This window comes from Neovison vison, chromosome X, assembly GCF_020171115.1.
Source record: "Neovison vison isolate M4711 chromosome X, ASM_NN_V1, whole genome shotgun sequence".
NCBI lineage: Eukaryota > Metazoa > Chordata > Mammalia > Carnivora > Mustelidae > Neogale > Neogale vison.
Window position 1 is genome coordinate 41377429 of NC_058105.1, and position 8255 is coordinate 41385683.

General features: G+C 36.7%; 1 protein-coding gene across 5 annotated transcripts in view; it reads right to left on the bottom strand.

The window, feature by feature from the left end:
* Window positions 1-6311, bottom strand: part of PWWP3B (PWWP domain containing 3B) — a 31185-nt gene extending 24874 nt beyond the window's left edge. For 4 of the 5 annotated variants that reach the window (XM_044235250.1, XM_044235246.1, XM_044235247.1 and 1 more), the window contains exons 1-2: window positions 6230-6311; window positions 3366-3551 (exon numbers count right to left, since the gene is read on the bottom strand). The gene's annotated coding sequence lies outside the window, so the exon portion shown is untranslated. The remainder of the gene's footprint in view (window positions 1-3365; window positions 3552-6229) is intronic. The other variant, XM_044235249.1, reaches the window with a different exon arrangement.
* Window positions 6312-8255: the final 1944 nt, after the last annotated feature.

The following is an 8255-nucleotide window of genomic DNA, read 5'->3' on the forward strand; positions in this document are numbered from 1 at the left end:
GTATAAATAGACAATTCACAATATTCTTTTTTTGGAAGATTTTATTTGTTTATTTCTGAGAGGGAGAGAGATGTTATGAGAGCGGAAAGGTAAAAGGAAGAAGCAGGCTCCCTGCTCAGCAGGGACCCCGATGTGGAACTTGTTTCTGAGACTCCAGGATTATGATCTGAGCCAAGGCTGGTCGCTTAACCAACTGAGTCACCCAGGAGCTCAGCAATCTACAATATTCTGTGGGGATAGCTGTACCCTGCTCCTATTTACTTCCTGTGAGCAAGCTCAAGTAATTTAACTACATGTTTCTCTCTGCTTTTTGTGCAGCTGCAAGCCTCTAGGCTGTTGGGTAGATTTGTTTAAATGTGGTGTTATAAGGCTCACTTGATTTTCACAATAATCAATGCCCTGCAACTTATCTTGCCATTGTACAAGAGCTGATATTTTGGCTCCCACCTGCAACTTTATTGGTTTTATATCAATTTGTTCTGTGGAGAAAGGAAAGTGCTATTCAGTGGGGCTTCTCAAAACCCAATCAAAATAAAAATTAAAAGTAAATGATACATGAAGGATATTCACCTTCCCTAATAATCAAAGAAACGCAAATGTAAACAGCAATGAGATTTTTCTACCTAATTTCACTTACAAAGACACGAAGAAATGATACAATGGACAGTTGACCAGAAAATGAGGAAATGGGCACTTTGGCTCTTGGGCAAGGTCATGAAGCTGGGAAGAGGGCAAAACAATTAAAGCCAAAGTCTGTTTGACTCCCAAACAAAAGGATGTGTTCTTTCTCCACCAGTATTCACTGCCTCCTGGGCTTGGAATCCCGAGTCTTTGGCTGAACCAGAAATGATGTCATTTACCTTCAGATCGTGAGGAAATTGATAAATATAACCCCAGAGTGAGCGTTGCTTAATTTCCTGTCAGTTCTGGGGAACACACTGGTGAACTACAACCACCTTCATAACTATCAGACTCATCTATGAACTCTCCATCTTTGACGTATATTCACACATCAACACAAATTTTAAAAATATTTTTCTGCACTATGTTTTTGCACTGACCATATCTGCATGATAGCATTCACTTGGTTATGTGGTAGATGACATATCTCTTTTGTGTTGCGGGGCTTGGCAGTATCTTCCCCTGAAGATACAGCTATTACAGGGCAGGGGCTGAAAAATCAGTCATTTATGTAGAAAAACGCCCCAGTTCATTCCGTCCTCATTTACATTTGGCAACTCCTTGTTCTTGTGCTTTTGTTGTTTGCTACTTCTAATTCAATATGAGAAAATCGTTTCTCTATCCTCTTTCACTGAGCTTTTGTGTGCACAAAACATTCCATAAAGTAAGACTTAAATTTAGATTTTTAACTTAGAGGTGCTATTTCCCAGGAAGTGCTAAAACCTACACAGTGCCAATGGATCTTTCAGGGGGTTAGTTCTCCTAACATAATGTTTTGCTAGGTTAAAAAACACAAGCAACATATAAAATGTAAGTAAATTTGGTGAGACCCCCTACAACCTCATCCATTATCACAGTGAACAAGTAAACACAACTGCTACCTCCTGCTACCTCTGATTATTCAGGCTGGAATAACAGAGCTGCAGTATGACACAGCTCTTCCTGTAATTAGCAAACGAGAAAGAAAACTATCTGCACTGGGGACTCTAAAGAAAGAAGAAGCCATCATTCTTCCAGAGACACATAACAGCTGGGTCAGAATGGGTCAAAATTATTCAGCTAGCCAATCTGAATAAAGGATGTCAAGGGGTCTTCAGTGAGGATATACGGATTTCTATTGGCAAAATCCAATGTCTTACTTTTAAGAATCTGTCATGGAGGCATTATGACAGAGTCATGTTTTTGAAGGGTTTGAACAGGCAGGCATGCAGGCAGACAGTTGTGGGTTTGAGACCTTTATTAGTTCAGCAGAGAGAAATATATCAAATCCTTGACAACTATGCTAAGTAGTCATCTCCCTACACTAGATAGCATAGTTAAGAAAGACACATGAGTCACATCTATCTCTGATACTAACCTAGGTTGTCTAAATATTAAATCATATTTAATGGTAAAACAAAAAAGAGTTTATTACCTGTCTAAGTGTGCAGTAAGAGACAGATGAGATAGGAAGTACTGGAAACGGGGCAAAAGAAGTCCAATTTAACCACTGAGAAACTGAATTTTCTCATGCTCCATCAGTGCAGCCAGATAGAGACAAGAAATCAATCAATAGATACACAATATGCTAGGAAAAACCTTATGCCACTGATACGGTTTTAGTTGCCTGGTTTTCTAGGAAAGCAGTGTTTTTAAAGAATCCTTAACTCTTCTTATTAGGGCTAGTAGATGGTTCTCACCTGCTATAGCCTCTTATCCTGAAACTTCACAAAAGAGCCTGAATAAAGTATGTTCGATGAGTGAAAACTGAATTAGATTAAAACATGGAAGAAAAGAAAAGGGATCAGACACAAAGTTTACTTTGCTAAGAAGAAAGGATGTGGACAATGAGAATGAAGATAAGATAAAAATCAGAATAATAAATAATATCAGCAGAGGTGAGAGACATGGAACATGTTTTGGGAGAGAGGAACAAAAACAGAGAAGAAAGATTACAATAACAAACCTAATATCCTGTCTTTATTATTTCTATTGTAGTATAGGAAGGGAATGAGTGCAGGAGAGTCTTAGTCAGTGTCAGGGACATTATTTGTGTTCCTGGACAATTTGGAACTTTTGGACTCCACTGGATTATCATGAGGGAATGTGCGGCTTTGCGTTTTCTATACTGCTAGTGCTGTTCCATCTGTCCAAAGCAAACAAAGATCTCATGGACACAGGGGGTAAGATTCAGCACCAACCTCATTAAGAGTATGACTTCAGGAGAGAGAGATTCCTGATGGCTGTTGGGAAAGAATTAAATGTGCTAAACCACTATAAGCTACTATTCCAGAGAGTATACAGATGTCTATGTAAGGAGGGTCAGAAGACCTTAAGCAGGTTTTAAAATTATATTTGTAACTATGTTATGTAGTATGTGGTGATGACAACCTAGCTGTCAAGGAATGGAGAGTCAGACCATTGGCTGAAACCTCAGGTAGATGCCTGAATAGATTCTTGCACAATTTTCTTCACAATGGTTTAACACAAGAGATTTTTTTCCCCAAATGAGAAGCTATGACTCTTAATTACTGAATAGCAAACAAAATAAATTGTACTGCTAATTCACGACCTAACATAATTTTAGTATGAAATGCAGCTTTTAATTCAAAATGCTGTGGATACAGCAGGAAGCAAACGCATCACATACCCTAGGTTCTCAACACATTTTCATGAAATAGTTCATGGAATGGGAGGAGCCTTACCCAATGTCACGTGGATCGTAGAGGATCTGGTCCTGTGATCTGGCTGTCTTGATTTTCACTCCAGCTGCTTGTCCAGCAGAGCCTTCTCCCTGCTCAGTACTTCCGAGGTCACACTGCCTTTCTGGGGCTCAATGGGCATCACATGCAGATTCCCTAGGTCACGTGTATCTTTGATATTAACCTAGACTGTCCCAAAGGAGACAGGGAATCAAACCAATTCAATGGAAAAGGTGGAAAGAAACTTCCTTACCAAAACTTCAGCATGAGGGTCATTCTGAAACATAGGAAATGAGGTGAAATTTCATCTACTATGCAGATGCCATGTTTATCACCCTTTTGGTTATTATTTGAAATGCTCTCTGTGATACAGTTGTTATTTGCTTCGTGATGAAATGAGCTCTCTCATGAAAAGTATGATCTGGGTACAGGCAAGAAGGGAAATAATAGTTGCTGTCCACTTCTATATCTAAATCTCTGTAGCTATCTTTTAAAAAAAATGCATTCTGTTTGAATTCTTACATCAGTCTTAGTGTGGGTGCTTTTTCTGCACCTATGAAAAATTTCAGCAGAGCTGCAATCACACTGTACATACTGTCTCATCACCTGCTAATGAAAAATATGCTTCATTGCTTTGTTTGTCCACTTCTTAGAAATGGTTGCATGGAGAAAATTCAAGACACCGGGCAAGAGCCATCTTGTGACTAGAAAGAGAACTGCAGATACCTGGATCCTTGGTGGGAAAGGGTGGGAACTAGTTATCCAGACAGTGGCCTTCTTAGGCTTCCATACTTTTTCATCCTCGATTTAAGAATTGTGTTAGGCAAAAATGGAATAACAATTCCTCATTTTAATGTCTTTATTCTAATATCTCCCATACATATTGTATCTCTTCATCTTTTAATTTTTCAAAGAAAACAAACCTCCACAATAATGGTCAAAATATAAGGGTTTTCTCTCCATATTTCTAGATTTTTCCTACAGATATTTATACATATGCATGGTTTTTAAACAAGAACATGCTTGATCATCTCTCCACATCGATATTTTCCCACATCACTTTTTTTGTGAATTACTGTTACAAGAGTTGTTTATATTTCTAAAATTTGATCTCATTTTTCTCATAATTAGAATTATTCAAGCTTACTCTTTTCAAAGTAAGATTTTTTAAATGGAGAAATATGATATACAGAAGACTGAAATGTTCTCTCTCTCCAACAATACCTATATCCCCAATTAATAAGGTAGCACGCATATTTCCAGATTTTTCTGGCATATAATGTATTAATATAATAAAGGTCATTCTGAAATTTATTTTTGGAATATACCATGGACATCTTTTTTTATTATTATTTAGCTCATTGTATTAGCTTATTCTTTTTACAGTTGCATACTATTCAACATTATGGATGCACTGTCCTATGTGACTATTCTATAATATGTTTTAAACATTAATTTTTTGAATTATTTCTCAAGAGTACATCAAAATGCAAATACATACCTTCTACTTGAACCAAAGTCTGGACAGAGTCTAAATATCTGGAATTGTAAGAAAAGCCCAAGCAACCAGATAACCAGCCTTCTCAGATCCACCTCCAGGTAAAGACAATGGAGTGTGTGTGGTGCCTATTTAAATATCTGTAACAAAACAGACTGCTCCCTCTCAGCTCCATTATGTGTTTCCAAAAAACTCTAAAGATACGTAAAGTCCAAAGAAGAAAATATAGACCATCATTACTTCAACCACTGAGTTGTTTACTGCTTACATTTGAGTCTAATCCCTTTGGTTGTTCCCCTCATCATAGATACACTAGGATGTACCATCTGAGATTACATTTATTCACCCATATATTTGAAGATTTTTCCATGTTTATGTATATTTATACATTTTGGGGAAGGTAGGTTTCTCCACCATGTTTTAAAATTCTCGGGGCTCCTGGGTGGCTCAGTGGGTTAAAGCCTCTCCCTTCGGCTCAGGTCATGATTCCCAGGGTCCTGGGATCGAGCCCTGCATTGGGCGCTCTGCTCTGCAAGGAGCCTGTTTCCCCCCTCTCTCTGCCTGCCTCTCTGCCTACTTGTGATCTCTGTCAAATAAATAAATAAAATCTTTTTAAAAATTCTCTTATTTATGCTGACACAGGTACTACACGCTAAGTGAAATGTGGAAGAAAGAAGTGGAAAATTTCCTCTCTTTTTTCTCCTAGACATCTTTAACTACTAGACATACTGTTTGTTGTGTTTTATTATATTAACATAAGCCCATTTTTCCTTAGCTTATGATTTTTCAGATTTTAGTAAAAATAGGAACACATTCTTCTGATAGCTAGGTAGGGATGTAGACAAAGACAGTCCTCTGAACTTCCACAAAAAAGCAATTTTTCTAAGGCATTGAGAATCCACTGACAACCAAACTCCTAATTTTCAGAACTACTTAAATCCCCACAGTTATACATTACTATATAAACTCCTTCACAACAGTAAGATTTGTTAGAAACACAATACAATCAAAGTAATATGAAAAGCCAACACCCCAACTAACTTCATTTTTCATTTGGGACTATCACAATCTTTTTTTTTCTAAAGAAAGATTTATTTCTCAACATTTGTTTCATCATTTATCCCTTGTTACCACTGCTTTTCATCTGAAACCTAAATGCACTATTCAGAAGTTAGTTTTGGGCACCTCATGAAGTATTTTTCCCGCAGGTGTAATCTGATCACCACCTCCCCCACTTTCAAAATGTGGACTTTTAAAATATCTGAAGGAATACAAAATTCAGGCATTAATTCCCTCATAGAAACAACGACCCCCACGAAACGACACTCCTTTCTCTCCACTCCAAAGCAGCAGTCCCTTCTTTTCTCACCTTTACTCGAAAGTTTCCAGAAATCACCGAAAATAACTGGCTTTTACGACAGCCATTACCTCCAAGCTTCTTCTCTTCGGGGCGGAAGCCTCCAAGTCTGTATGTAATGCGGCTCCTCCTCCAAGACTGCCCAGGCACAGCTTACATCCAAGCTTCTAGAGAATGCTCCGCCCCTTCTCTGTGATGGAGAAAGCAGGAGGTCCTTCCCTCATTTAAAGGGAGGAGAATCATAAGTTAAACAGCAATACAGTTAACAGAAAGAATTGGGTCCTTTTAAAGAATTTTGAAGCATAATGGCAACATATGTCTGTTCAGTTTCCATTCAAATCCCTAAGGTGGGTGATTTCCTGACAACAAAAAAGAAAAGAAATAGAAGTAGCAAATTTTTTTCATAAGTAAAGATGCATTAAAATTCTCCTTGCATATTTTTTTTCAGACCTTCTCTTATACTTTGTCTCTGGTAAATTTGAAACCTGCTAGTCAAGCTCCACTATGAAAGAATGCTGTGTGTTGATTGGGATTGTTATGAATGAATACTTTATTTTAGGTAGAATTAATTATTTACAAATTTGAATCTGAATCTGGTACATAATGTATCTATTTCTTCTTTCATTTAGGTCTAATACTTCTTTCCTTAAGTCATTTCTAAACAAAATCCTGAAACAAAATCTGGCTATACCAAAATTGAAAAAAATATGTGTATCAATAGTAAAATCACAATAAGCCAAAGTAAAAAAAAAATAACCACAAACATAGAAATGTTTTTCAATGCATATGACTGGATAAACAAAAATATCCCTAAGCTGGTTCTTATATTTCAATAAGAAAGAAATGAATACCAGGGTAGAGAAACTGGTAAAAGCCATAAGAAATTAACAATGTTCTTCCTTATCCCCAATATTCATTTTCCTGTGAAGAAAGCATACATGGTGCACCTTGAAGGTTCTGCTTCTAGACTAGAAAGGCCTCTAGGCTGATGGGTAGTTTGCTCCAATCTTGGGTTCTGTTAGTTTCATTTCACTCTCATAATGAGCAGTACTCTGCAATTCACTTTCCCCTCTGAATAAAGCTGAATTTTGGTTTCTGAATTTTAGTTTCATCTGCTATTTTATTTATGTTGTTGTTGCAATTTGTTCATTATTTCTAAGATGTGGCAATTGTAGGTAGAGACTTACGTATCTTTAACCTCAAAATTATAATAATGCCAAAAAGAATGGGAATACATTACTGGGCAAGCAAGAAAAATTTGTTTAGCCTTAACAGAAGTGGGAGAAAATGCTGGTCAGCTTTTCCTGAGTCTCTTTAAGCATACAAAGCATTTTGATCTCTCCCAGATTAAAGTCCATTTATTTTGGTCGTATATTATCTGATATGATTTCTAACAGCACATTCTCTCAAGAGCTCTAATATAATGTCAGAAACCAATGCTTCTCAATACTGCAATTCTCTAAAAACAGTTTCTGTTCGTGAGAAGTTTTGCAAAATTGCAGAATCAGTTCTGCTGTTTATCAAGGACATAGTACTAAGAAACATTGTTTTTTGAAACGTGGCAACAATTGACAACAGAGAACTGATAAACTTTGTTATTTAAAATGGGAAGACCTTGAGAAACTGTTATTAAGAATGAAAAGGTTCTACTCTGAGGGTTGCTCTTTTATTGTTTTTGGTATTATTTTGTAATTTTTTTCAGTATTAAAAAATGCTTTAAAAAGAAGCCAGTGGAACATTAAAAAATAAACATACCAAAATTTAAAATATTGAATATACCAAGTATAGGTGACGATTAGGAGAAACTAATGGTTTGTAAACTCCTGGAGTATAAATTGGTACTAATATTTTGGGAAATGTTCGACATGATCCCCTAAAGTTGAACAGAGAACATTTAGGGCTTTTGGTAGCAGAGTGGCATGACTAAACAGGTAGTGGAGAAATAATCTCTACAGAGAGAGATACGTATACTCCAGAGCACAAATAAGACTACCTAGTCTAACCTAGGAAGTAAATATCCAAAATTCATTTCTTTTCA